The sequence below is a fragment of the Ornithorhynchus anatinus genome, chromosome 12, assembly GCF_004115215.2.
Source record: "Ornithorhynchus anatinus isolate Pmale09 chromosome 12, mOrnAna1.pri.v4, whole genome shotgun sequence".
Lineage (NCBI taxonomy): Eukaryota > Metazoa > Chordata > Mammalia > Monotremata > Ornithorhynchidae > Ornithorhynchus > Ornithorhynchus anatinus.
In genome coordinates this window covers 56605839-56619142 of record NC_041739.1, presented here as the reverse complement: position 1 = coordinate 56619142, position 13304 = coordinate 56605839, and the positions used below count along the sequence as shown (strand labels likewise).

Here is a 13304-nt window from a genome sequence, read left to right as displayed (position 1 = left end):
ATGCCCTTTTAAACTCAAAACAAGTTTCTCCAAGGGGGATGGAATCGAAAGGAAGGCTCAAAATAACTTTCCAAAAACATACAAAGCTACTTTAAAGAGAATACCGATCTGTAGACAGCAGAGGACAAAGCTGGAGAAAATGCACTGAAGTGTCAGAGGGAGACAATGAAGAAGAATTCAGGGGCAAGCAGAGGTGTAAAAGTGTGGAGTGGATTACAAATGGAGAATGAGGCCAGCCCAACCCTGGAGACCACTCTCAAACATGCTTTGCTAAACAGTGACACAATTCGCATAGTGTAGCATTAATTCAGCCCTAAGATTTTGGGGCCTTGGATAGATCTGAACCAGGTCACTTAATGGATTCACAATCAATGCATTAAATAAAAATAGCATTTAATTCCCACAATAATGAAATGTTTCCACATTTTACCATGGTTATTAAGAATTCATGAAGATGGGGTGTTGCATTCCAAATAAGTTCAGTGACAATAGCAATAATTATTCTAGGGAGGCCTTAGCGGAGCCAAATGCAGATATTATTGGGTGAGAATTGTTAGCTAGCAAATGTTTAGTGCTGTGGATCTTTGTGATTTAAATAGCAGGACTTTTTTCCCCCCTTATAGCTCCATGTTGGCATGGGGAATACTAATAGTAATAATGGTATAAGTTGAGCACCTACTGTGTGCCAAGCACTATATTCCCATGCCACTGCTGCCCAGCACAGGGAAGTTTTGCCTTGTAGCAGATGGCTTTACACTCTCTAGCCACTGCCCAAGCTAGGAATGGAATGGGTAGGCCTCTGCTTGACTCTCCCTCCCACAGTCGAGACTGGTAGAGGACTGGAAACTCTCCAGGTGTGACCCTGAGAGGGGAGTGCTAGTGCTAGGGTAAATAAAATATTTTGTATCAGCCAAAGACTCTGTCCCACTTGAAAGTCATAGTCTAAATAGGCAGGAGAACAGATGAAGTAAAAGTCAGTGAAGTGAAGCGTCTTGCCCAAGGTCACGACAGGCAAGTGGCAAGGCCAGGATTCGAGCCGAGGTCCTCCGACTCCCAGGCCTGGACTCTAACTGCCAGGCAACCCTGCCCCGCTCTGGCACGTGCCAAGGACTTGGGTCAACGAAACACCAGGCCCCTCCCGAGGTGACGAGGCGCGGGTCGGACTGCCGGTCAGTCACCAGCAACGTCGTCGGCACTTCCAGGATGGCGGCAGTGCTGAGCGGCCCCACGGGGCCTGAGTTGTTTCCCCCAGACTGCTGAGGGAGGCAGAGCTTCATCAACATCACTTGCTGTCATTCTAACCCGTGATGGGCTTCTTCTACCCTCGCCACAACTCTTAGCTCCGCTACTTCCCTCTCCTCTCCTCCCAGTCACACGTGACTCCTAGATTTACTTCTTTCCTCCTGTCTCCCCTTCCCAGTCACACATGACTCCTTGCCTCACTTCTACCTGGTCACACACAACCCATAGCTTCGCTTCTTCCCCCGGGCAAAGCAACTCCTAGCCTTCCTTCTTCCCCGGTCACACCTAACTCCTAGCCTCGCTTCTCCCCCCGGGTCACACACAAATCCTAGCCTCACTTCTCCCTCAGGCCACACACAAATCCTAACCTCGCTTCTCCCCCAGGTCACACACAACCTCTAGCCTCACTTCACCCCCTGGTCACACACAACTCCAAGCCTTGCTTCTCCCCGCCACGGTCACATCCGACTCCTAGCCTCGCTTCTCCCCCCAGCCACATGCAACTCCTTGCCTCTCTCCAGCGCTTAGCACATAGTAAGTCCTTAACAAATACCGTCATCATTATTACCCTCAGTCACACGCCATTCCTAGCCTCACTTCTTCCCTACTCCCACAGAACTTCTAGCCTTGCTTCTTCCCTCTCCTCTCTCTCCCCCTCCCAGTCACCCGCAATTCCTAGCCTGGCTTCTCCTCCTGGTCACATGCAATTCCTAGCCTGGCTTCTCCACTGCATCATTACACAACCCTTAGCTTTGCTTCTTCCCTTCCACCCCATCCGCTCCGGGTTGAGCCTCAATTCCTAGCCATGCTTCTCCTCGGGTCATAGGCGACTCGTAGCCTCTGACACGAATGAGGCAAAGAACGGACTTTCTAGAGAGAAACACCAGTCGTCACGAAGCTAATGCTCTCTCGGTTTAAGCAGGTCATTTTGCTGGATCCGTCAAACCAGCAGGAAGGAAAGAGAGGATGCCCTCAAAGATAACCGAACCTCCCACAGAGAAACCAGCCCTGAGGATCAGCAGGGCAGAGAGGCAGGGGTTCCAAAACTGGGCAAGTTCTGGGATGGAGGAAGCCCAGTGGACTCTGGGACTAACAAAGTGCACTAGGACGCTTTACTTTTTTTAAAAATGATATTTGTTAAGTTCTTACTAGATGGCAGGCACTGTTTTAAGCACTGGGGTAGATACGAGCTAGTAAGGTTGGACACAGTCCATGTCCCACATGGGGCTCACGGTCTTAATCCCATTTGACAGATGAGGCAGCTGAGGCCCAGAGAGGTGAAGTGACTTGCTCAAGGTCACACAACAGACAGGTGGGGTGGAGCCGGGATTAGAACCCAGTTTCATCTTTGACTGATTCTGATGTTCGATGTGTGATTGGATCCCGGATAACTATGCTGTTAGTTGAGAAAGACAGACATGCGAATTGACCCCATTTTATAGGTGAGGTAACTGAGGCCCAGACAAGTGAATTGACTTGCCCAAGGTCACACTGCAGACAGGTGGACGGCTAAGATTAGAACCCAGTTTCCTCTTTGGTTCTATGTTGGATGTGTGATTGGATTCGGGATAACCATGCTGTCAGCTGAGGGAGACACATATGCGAAGCTGACCCATCAAAAAAACTGGCTAAAATTAGCCCAGGTCAGCAGACACGATATCCAAAGGGGAAGAAAAATGGCAGATGGCTAGGAAGCAGTGTGGCTAAATAGAGAGATCACACAACGGGAGGAAACCGAGGTTCTAGTCCCTGTCCCTCCACCTGCCTTCTGTGGGATCTTGGACAAGTCACTTTACTTCTCTGTGCTTAGGGCATGAGAGACCTAATCTCCCTTCCTCTTAGACTATGAGCCCCATGGGGAACAGGGATCAGTATCCAATCTGCTTATATTCTGCTAACCACGTGCTTCACAGAGTACTTGATACATGGTAAACACTCAGATGCCACATTATAAATTTGTGTAGAAACCAATACTCAGGGTGACATTGCTAGCATCAGATCTACACCCCCTCTATTTGCCTTCCCCATCCTTCTCTCTCACACACACACAATAGAATACTTATTGCAATATGTAAAAAATCAATTCGTCTGCAGAGAGAGTATTGCAAAAATAATTCTACTGAGGAAAAGATTTAAAGTCCCTCTCAGAAGAAAGACTCAATTATAATAAATGACCCCATTTTTTTCATTGCTACAATGGGTGCAAAATGGCCCTGAAGAGCGAGGGGCTTATAATATGTTAATTCCTTAAGGTCCAAAAGAAGTTTCTAGAAGCTGTTGAGTGACTAGTCTACCGTGTACAAGGGACCAGCAGGATTCATTTGCTCCAATTATGATTCCAAGCTGAGACAAATATGCCCTTTGATCTGATAATGAATTCTCGATCAAGCTCCACACACCCAAATTAAAATGTGGCAACAAAATCAATAGGCCAGGGGAAGGAAAAGGATAAAAATGACAGACGGACAAAGCAAACCGATATAACAACCTGCCAATCCATCCCGTATCGGCTTCGGCTATTCTTCAGGCAAAGAAATAGCAATACCGGCTTCTAACCTTCAGGTTTTTGTAGTAACGCAAAAATCTTCATCTCTTATTCCATCACTTCCCTTCAATCCCTACTGAAAGCTCACCTCCGCCAGGAGGTCTTCCTGGACTAAGCCCCCCTTTTCCTCTGCTCCTTCTCCCCTCCCCATTGCCCCCACTTGCTCCCTCTGCTGTAGCCCCCTCTCTGCCCCACAGCACTTGTGTGTACATACATGTACATATTTATAATTCTATTTTATTAATGATGTATATATACCTATAATTCTGTTTATTTATATTGATGACATTGATGCCTGTTTACTTGTTTTGATGTAGGTCTCCCCCTTTTAGTCTGTGAGCCTGTTGTGGGCAGGGATTGTCTATTTTTTGCTGAATTGCATTTTCTAAGCACTTAGTACAGTGCTCTGCACACAGGAAGTGCTCAGTAAATATGATTGAATGAATGAATGAATCCCTCACCTTATGATTAGAGAAGTAGCGTGGCTCAGTGGAAAGAGCCCGGGCTTGGGAGTCGGAGGTCATGAGTTTGAATCCCTGCTCTGCCACTTGTCAGCTGTGTGACTGTGGGCAAATCACTTCACTTCTCTGTGCCTCAGTTCCCTCATCTGTAAAATGGGGATTAAGACTTTGAGCCTCATGTGGGACAACCTGATTACCCCGTATCTACCCCAGCACTTAGAACGGTGCTCTGCACATAGTAAGTGCTTAACAAATACCAACATTATTATTATGATGATGATACACTCCTAGTTCCTCCAAATAGAGAAACAGTGTGGTCTAATGGGTAAAGCACAGGCCTGGGAGTCAAAAGGACCTGGTTTCTAATCCCAGCTCTGCCATTTGTCTGCTGTGTGACCTTGGCCAAGTCACTTCACTTCTCTGGGCCTCAGTTACCTCACCTGTAAAATGGGGATTGAGACTGTGAGCCCCATGTGGGATAGGGACTGTGTCCAACCCAATTTGCTTGTATCCTCGCCAGGGCTTAGTACAGTGCCTGGCACATAGTAAGCGCTTAATACCATAATTATTATTATCCACTATCAGAGACTATTATCCACTGTCAGAGACTCCCTGCAAAGATTGAATACGAGACCATTACACATCCCACTCAATCATACTTATTGGACACTTATGCTGGGCAGAGTGCTGTACTAAGTGCCTGGGAGAAGACACTACAACAATAAACAGACCTTCCAAAATCCTTCCTCTCATGCTGGTGGCTCATTTCTGATGACTTTCTAGTCACTTTGCTGGTGAACTTGATTTGTACCCTTTAATAATAATGACAATAATAATAATGATGATGTTGATGATGGTATGTGATAAGCGCTTATTATGTACCAGGCACTGTACTAAGCTCTAGGGTGGATACAAGCAAATCAGGTTGGAAACAGTCCCTGTCATTCATTCAACTGTACTTATTGAGCGTTTACTGTATGCACAACATTGAATTATGCTCTTGGAAAGTACAATACAGTCATCAAGAGAGACAATCCCTGCCCACAACAGGTTTACAGTCTGCTGGGGGGAGGGGGGAGAAATGTTCCATGTGGGGCTCTGAGTCTCAATCCTCATGAAGGAACTGAGGTCCAGAGAAGTGAAGCTACTTTCCCAGAGTCACACAGCAGACAAGTGGTGGAGCTGGGATTAGAACTCAGGTCCTTCTGACTCCCAGGCCGGTGTTACGCCATGCTGCTTCTTCCTTCAGCTCCACAGCACTTATGTATAAACTTCTAACTAATTCATTTCTGTTAATGTCCTGTCTCCCCGTCTAAACTGTAAACTAGCTGTGGGCAGGAAACATGTCTACCAACTTATTTATTTTCTATGGCATTTGTTAAGCCCTTACTATGTGACAGGCAGTGTTTTAAGCGCTGGGGTAGAAGCAAGCGAATCAGTTCGGATGCAGTCCCTGTCCCAATGGGGGCTCACAGTCTTAATTCCCTTTTTACAGATTAGGCAACTGAGGCCCACAGAAGTGAAATGACTTGTCCATGGTCACGCAGCAGAAAAGTGGCGGAGCCGGCATTAGAACCCATACCCACGGACTTCACGGCCTGTGCTCTATCCACTAGTCACAGTGGATTTCCAGGAGCTGAGTACAGTGCTCTGCACACAGTAAGCACTTGATAAATTTGATTGATTGACTGATTGACCTCATTTACAAATGGCCTCCTCCCATCCTTGGGAAAGAAAAGGTACATTTTAGATCATGTGACCAAATCTCTATTTCAGGCTGCATTCCCAGACAGTCACATAACCACAAAGGACAAATGCAAGGGGAATATAACGCAATGGCAACAGGACCGCTCCGTGCCTTATGGGCACACACTGAGTCCAAAGAGGGTCTTCTAAACGGCTCAGGATCCTAAATGAACAGGAACCGAAGCACTTCCCACCCTACGGTTTTCCATTTGGGTTTCCAAGTCTCTTGCTTCCAAGTGCCTTTCTTATTCTCAAGGGTCTTTCTGTTCTCTTCCTTTATGGTTAATTGACAAATTAATCCATTAAATAAGTCTTCAGGCCACTGGGAGGGGAACTTGAGCATGAACAACAGCTGGTGGGTGGAGCTCCGTAGAGCAAAGTCATTGTTTTTTATGGAATAATGGTGCAGTTCACATTAGATTGATTTTCATCTGTGGAGCTCTCAAACTGCCTCGGACAAGCTGCATCTTGGGGATATAGACATTAGCCAGTGGTCAGTGAGAGAACAAGGGTGTTAGTGTGGGAGGGGAGAAAGAGATTAGTCTGCCTGGCCAAATCCCATTTTAATAAAATAATGGTATTTGTTAAGTGCTTACTATGTGCCAAGCACTGTTCTAAGTATTAGGGTAGATACAAGATAATGGGGTTGGGCACATCCCCTGTCCCACATGGGGCTCACGTCTTAATCCCCATTTTACAGATGAGGGAACTGAGGCCCAGAGAAGTGGAATGACTTGACCAAGGTCACATAGCAGGCAGATGATGGAGCTGGCATTAGAACTCAGGTCCTCCCAGGCCATTGCTCTTCCTTTAAGAAATCCTACAAGATGTGCCTGATCCAGGTTACTAAATGTTTTATAAGGTCATGTCTCAAACTCACTGAGCACACTGTGTCTTGACTTCCTGCTGTTCCCTCAGTTCTTTTCCAGACATGCAAAATCCTTTTCATGTGGGATTTTTTTTGCATGCTTTTAACCGCATTGAAATGCAAATACCTTTCATTTGTATTTAAAGTTTTTAGGCACAGAGCTACAGGATTAGTATTAGGAAGCGACTCAGCATTTCATTACTGAACCATTATTGGGGGGGAAGGAGGGGTAACAGGACTATTATCCTTCCCCATTTTAATCACAGCAAGGCAGATTCAATGAATGATGTATATTTCATTTCATTTGTTTTAAAACTCTTGAACACTCCTCGAGAGATGATACAATAATCTTCAAAGCTCTAAAAGTCTGCTCCTCTAAACAGCAGGAAAGATGCAGGGACAGTGGTAGGAGGGGAGAGGAATAAAAGCCAGATATGCAGCTAAATTTCTTAAAGAAAGGCAAGGCAGAAGCTAGGCTCTTCCTTGGAGACAGCAGGAGAGGAGTGAAGCTGAGGAGGAGGTGTTTTGTCATGCATAAATAGGAAGAGTTCCCCGAGGTGCCCTGGGATTTGGGAGACTGGGGAGAGTAGAAAGTTCCAGCTTCAGTGATGAGGTTAGCAACCATAAAAAGGAACGAGATCTGATAACCAAAGCAGAAGTCTAATTATTCTTTAGTATCTTCGAACAGCCCATTGCTTCATTCAAAAACGGATCCGCGTAACTGCCAATAGCATCGATCCGCTTCCGTGTGAGGAGCACTGTCCTAAGAGTAAGCTGGAGCACTGTAGTAAGAGTAAGCAACATGGCCTAGTGGATAGAGCACAGACCTGGGGCTCAGAAGTACCTGGGTTCTAATTCCGGCTCTGTCACTTGGCTGCTGCTGCGTGACCTTGGGAAAGTCACTTAACTTCTCTGGGCCTCGGTTACCTCAACTGCAAAACGGGGATTAATAATGTTGGTATTTGTTAAGCGCTTACTATGTGCAGAGCACCGTTCTAAGCGCTGGGGTAGACACAGGGGAATCAGGTTGTCCCACGTGGGGCTCACAGTCTTAATCCCCATTTTACAGATGAGGGAACTGAGGCCCAGAGAAGTTAAGTGACTTGCCCACAGTCACACAGCCGACAAGTGGCAGAGCTGGGATTCCAACTCATGAGTCCTGACTCCAAAGCCCATGCTCTTTCCACTGAGCCACGCTGCTTCTCTGAGTCCCACATGGGACAGGGACCGAGTTCAACCCAATTTGCTTGTATCCACCCTAGCGCTTAGTTCAGTGCCTGCTACCTAGGACTCACTTAAATACCACAATTATTATTATTATGTGCTTGGGAAGCACACACAAACACAGGAGACCCAATCCTTGTCGTTGTGGGTTAGAGTTTACTGGGGGCAGAGAGATAGAGACTAAACATGATATTTTCAGGAAAGAGGTGGAGAAAATACATGTGGATTACAAAGAAGCGAAAAAATGAGTCAGTGACAAACCGTTAACTTCACAGTAGCAAGGTGACTGATGGAGAGGTTTGTCTGGGAAGGGGACTGATCACGGAAGGCTTCAAGGAAGAGGCAAAAGAGGAGGTTTGGCAGGATAAGGGAGGAGACAATGGGGCACATGCTGATATGATGGACTGCTATTCTACAAAACTCTTTCAAGTGAACACAGGCAGAAAGCCATATTAAGAGAAAGAACAGAAGAAAGTCCTCAGTATGTATCCACGGCTACTGGCTAGCCTTTTTTAATAGTTTGGATTAAGTGCTTAATACGTGTCAGGCACTGTACTAAGTGCTGGGTTAGATACAAGCGAATCAGATTGGACGCAGCCTGTGATCGACATGGGGCTCACAGTCTTAATTCCCATGTTACAGATGAGGGAACTGAGGATTAGAACCCATGACCTCTGATTCCCAAACCCATGCTCTTGCCACTAAGCCATGCTGCTTCTAGAGAGAAGCAGAGTAAGATCTAGCATGGCCTAGTGGATAGAGCACGGGCCTGGGAGTCAGAAGGTCATGGGTTCTAATCCCGCCTCTGCCTCTTGTCTGCTGTGTGACCCTGAGCAAGTCACTTCTCTGTGCCTCAGTTGCCTCATCCATAAAATGGGGGTTGAGAGTGTGAGCCCCAAGTGGGACAACCTGATCACCTTGTTTCTACCACAGCGCTTAACAAATACCATAACAGAACAGTGCTTGGCACATAGTAAGCGCTTAACAAATACCATAATTATTATTACTATCGTAGTTGTGAGCAGGAATCGTGTCTGCTAATTCTTATAGTTCTCCCCTGAGTGCTTAATACAGTCTTCTGCACATAGCTATGTGTTAGTACTCAATAAATACCACTGATGGATTGATTGATTGATCTAGCAAGCAATTACTGCAGGCCCTAGCTATAAAGTTCAAATAATAATAATGGCATTTGTTAAGCGCTTACTGTGTGTCAAGTATTCATTCAATAATATTTATTGAGCACTTACTATGGGCAGAGCACTGTTCTAAGTGCTTGCTGGTTTAAGTACTGGGGTACACCCAAGTTAAGCAGGCTGGACACAGTCCCTGCTCCCCAGTCTCTATAACAGTGCTCAGTGCCTGGGAGTGGTTCAATATTGCCCACCACTGATGATGCTCTCATCTTTCTAATCCCTAGTGGAAACCATCTTGCTCACTTAATGTTGGTATTTGTTAAGCACTTACTATGTGCCGAGCACTGTTCTAAGTGCTGGGGTAGATACAGGGTAATCAGGTTGTCCCACGTGAGGCTCACAGTTAATCCCCATTTTACAGATGAGGGAACTGAGGCACAGAGAAATGAAGTGACTTGCCACAGTCACACAGCTGATAAGTGGCAGAGCCGGGATTCGAACCCATGACCTCTGACTCCAAAGCCCGGGCTCTTTCCACTGAGCCACGCTGCTTCCCTTGACTTAATCAATCAAGGGTTGCTTATTGAGCACTTACTCTGAGCAGAACACATTACTAAGTGCCTGGGAGAGTAAAATACAACTAAATTAGCAGATATGTTCCCTGCCCACAACGAGTTTGCATTTCTCTGACTTTCCAAAGACACTGTGAATTACAGCCCAAACTCTTCTGTTTATGTTTGGACAGCTGCCGGCCTAATTTTAACAGCACTGGCAACTAACTGTTCCTTCCATTTTTGGAATCCTGCCATGGAGCACATCTCTATATTAGAACAATTGAACAGTGTAATGGAAAAATAAAAATTAATCCTAGTTTTCTTATTAGATTAGGAGCAAAGACGTAAATAAAAGAAATCATCTTCAAAGACTATGCCTTTTTCTGACTTTTTTTTTTTTACTATAGAAGAGTTTACAAAGGAGAAAATATAACTTTTTTTTTTTAAAGTAGGAGCACTCTAAACTGTTGATTAAAATATTCCTTGCCTAATGGTCTCTGCAGAAAAGTATTTTAAGACGCTGCTACTTACAACCAAAATTTTGCCTTACTCATTAACACTAATAATGCTAAGAATGCACTTACTTTGTGTCAAGCACTGTACCAAGCACTGGGGTTAGCACAGAGAAGGAGAAGAGGTAGTGGATCCCCGTTTTACAGATGAGGAGACTGAGGTAGTGAGAAGTGATTTGCCCAAGCAGGAGGAGCAGGGGATGAAGACCCATGACCTTCGACTCTCTGACCCATGCTCTATCCACTAGGCCACACTGCTTCTCCACCAGAAACATTCAAGAGGAAAGAGCATGGGGGAAAATACTTTCATCTCTCTGACCTAACTGTCCTCCTGTCTTCTGAAGACCAATCATTCCCAGTTTCCCAGGCCTTTGCGTTTAGACTGTAGGCTTGCTGTGGACAGGGAAAGTGTCTACCAACTCTGTTATATTGTGCCCTCCCAAGTCCTTAGTACAGTACTCTGCACACAGGAAGCGTTCAGTAAATATCAATTGACTGATGATTCCATTGTGGATTTCTGGGGTTCTGGGAAATGTAAAGGTACTTTTTCACTTCATGGGATGAATCCAAGATCAGTTTCCCATCTGTGGCCCACCTCGCTCTTGCGGAATCCCTCCTTGCAACTCACCGCTGTGATTTTATCTGGGCACCTCTCTGACCTCAGCTCCTCATACCTTCTTTTTCAATAGAATTTGTAAAGTGCTTACTAAGCGCCAGACAGTTTGCTAAGTACTGGGGTAGATATAAGCTAATCAGGCTGGACACAGTCCACGTCCCATAAGGGACTCACAGCCTTAATCCCCATTTTAAGGATGAGGTAACTGAGGCAGACAGAAGTGAAATGACTTGCCCAGGATCCCAAAGCAGACAAATCTACATCTCCTCCCCCATTCTCTCTCCATCTGTCCAGGATCGCAACTTCTCCTACCTTCAGGACATCTCTACTTGGCTGTCCTCCCGTCCACTCAAACTCAACAGAACTCCTTATCTTCCCTCCCAAACACAATCCTCTCCCAAACTTTCTAGTCACTGTCACCGTAGATGGCGTAAAAGCAGTGTGGCTCAGTGGAAAGAGCACGGGTTTTGGAGTCAGAGATCATGGGTTCGAATCCCAGCTCGGCCACTTGTCAGCTGTGTGACTTTGGGCAAGTCATTTAACTTCTCGTTGTCTCAGTTACCTCATCTGTAAAATGAGGATTAAGACTGTGAGCCCCACGTGGGACAACCTGATTCCCCTGTGTCTACCCCAGCACTTAGAACAGTGCTCGGCACATAGTAAGCGCTTAACAAATACCAACATTATTATTATTGTTATCCTTCCCATTTCACAAGCCAATATCCTTGATAAGTTTGTCAAATCCACAATTAAGGAAAGAACCAGAATTTCAAACTATCATTTCTAGACTTAGTTTCTGACCAACACAATGGAAACTTTGTCTTCACTTATGAACCAAGGGAAATAAAGAAATTAAGAAGTCACTTTTATTGGGGCGTTATTGGAAAAAAAAAGCTATAAATGTGCCTCATGATTTGAAAAGCCATTTTCAGATTAAAATCGATGATTAAGAAATGAAATAGCTGCAGTAGATTCTGGGGGCTCTTTCATGCCTGTGACAGTCACTCACCACAGTTGTAAATCCCACTGAATTATGACATTTGGACATCAATAGAAACTACATCTTTATAATTCAAAGCTTGGACACCTACCCCTTATTTGCTTTGGTGTACCATACTCTAGAAATTAGATCATTTAAAAATTTGGCTTACACAAACGGGTATAGAATTAAAAGAAAAATATCCAGGAATTTCCATGAGACACATTCAGTCCACCTCTCGCCACATCACTGATGGTATTTTTTGAGTGCCTACTGTTGGCACAGCATCGCATGCCACTCCTCAAAAACTTCCAGGAGTTGCCCATCCATCTCCACATCAAACAGAAATTCCTTACCATTGGCTTTACGGCACTCGATCACCTTGCCCTCTCCTATCTCACATCACTGTTCTCTTACTACAACCCAGCCCGTTTATTTCAATTCTCTAATGCCAATCTACTCGCCGTACCTCGACCTCATCTATCTCACTGCCAACTTTCACCCACCTCCTCCTTCTGCCCTATTCCTTCCCCCTTTCTATCTGAAAGACCACCACTCTCCTACTCTTTTAGGAAAAGATGCATTTCCTAACAAACCTCTCATTTCTCCAACTATTTGCCCTCCTTGTGCTTCAATTATGCACTTGGGTCTGTACCCCATCAACCCTTTGATCCAACCCCAGCCCCAAAGTACTTATTTCCATATCCTTACGTTCTACTTCTTCCCCTCTATGTAATTTATTTTAATGCCTGTCTCCCCCTCTAGACTGCAACCTCCTTAGTACAGTACTCTAACTCCCAGCCCCGAGCTCTTTCCATTAGGGCAACCCAGCTCCTCACTAGTCCAAACAGCTTTAGAGCAATCACTAGAAATAAAAGATGTAGTCTTTGATCACCATATAATCTCTGTTTTCTCTGAAGAATATTCCTCTCATTCGTCCTAAGATGCTTCTGCAGTCATCAGCTAACCCGCGCCTAACGTTTTTCCAAAGAAGGCCACGAGCTGTGTGGAAACCAACTCTTAAATCGGCCTTACTCCGCTTTGTTTTCAGTCTCCATTTTGCATTAATCTACCTTGTTTTCCCAAATCATGCTTCAGCCACACCCTTCCCTTGACTTCAATTTGAGCCACACCTTCCCCTGCCACCAATTTCAGCCACAGTCTGTCATCAATTAAGAAACCTGAAGCCATACTCCATTGGATTTTGTTGTCAATGTGAAGGAACACCACACCCAACCCTATAACTATAACTAGCTACCTCTCCCACCTTTCAGGGATGAGGTTGAGCCCCTTTTTAGGGCAGCAGACACTGTCTGTCTTCACCCATACAGATCTGTAATAATATTGCAATTAAAATAAATAAAAACCCTTGGGTTGTGTTGTTGCAACTTGATATTTTTTGTTGGATTTGACAGCTGGTT

The 13304-nt window shown here is 45.2% G+C and overlaps 1 non-coding gene across 1 annotated transcript; it reads right to left on the bottom strand.

Moving 5' to 3' along the window:
• Nucleotides 1-734: 734 nt before the first annotated feature.
• Nucleotides 735-872, bottom strand: LOC114815737. The gene has a single exon (XR_003763540.1). It is a non-coding gene; the product is annotated as a small nucleolar RNA SNORA7 (small nucleolar RNA).
• Between the last annotated feature and the right edge of the window lie 12432 nt (nt 873-13304).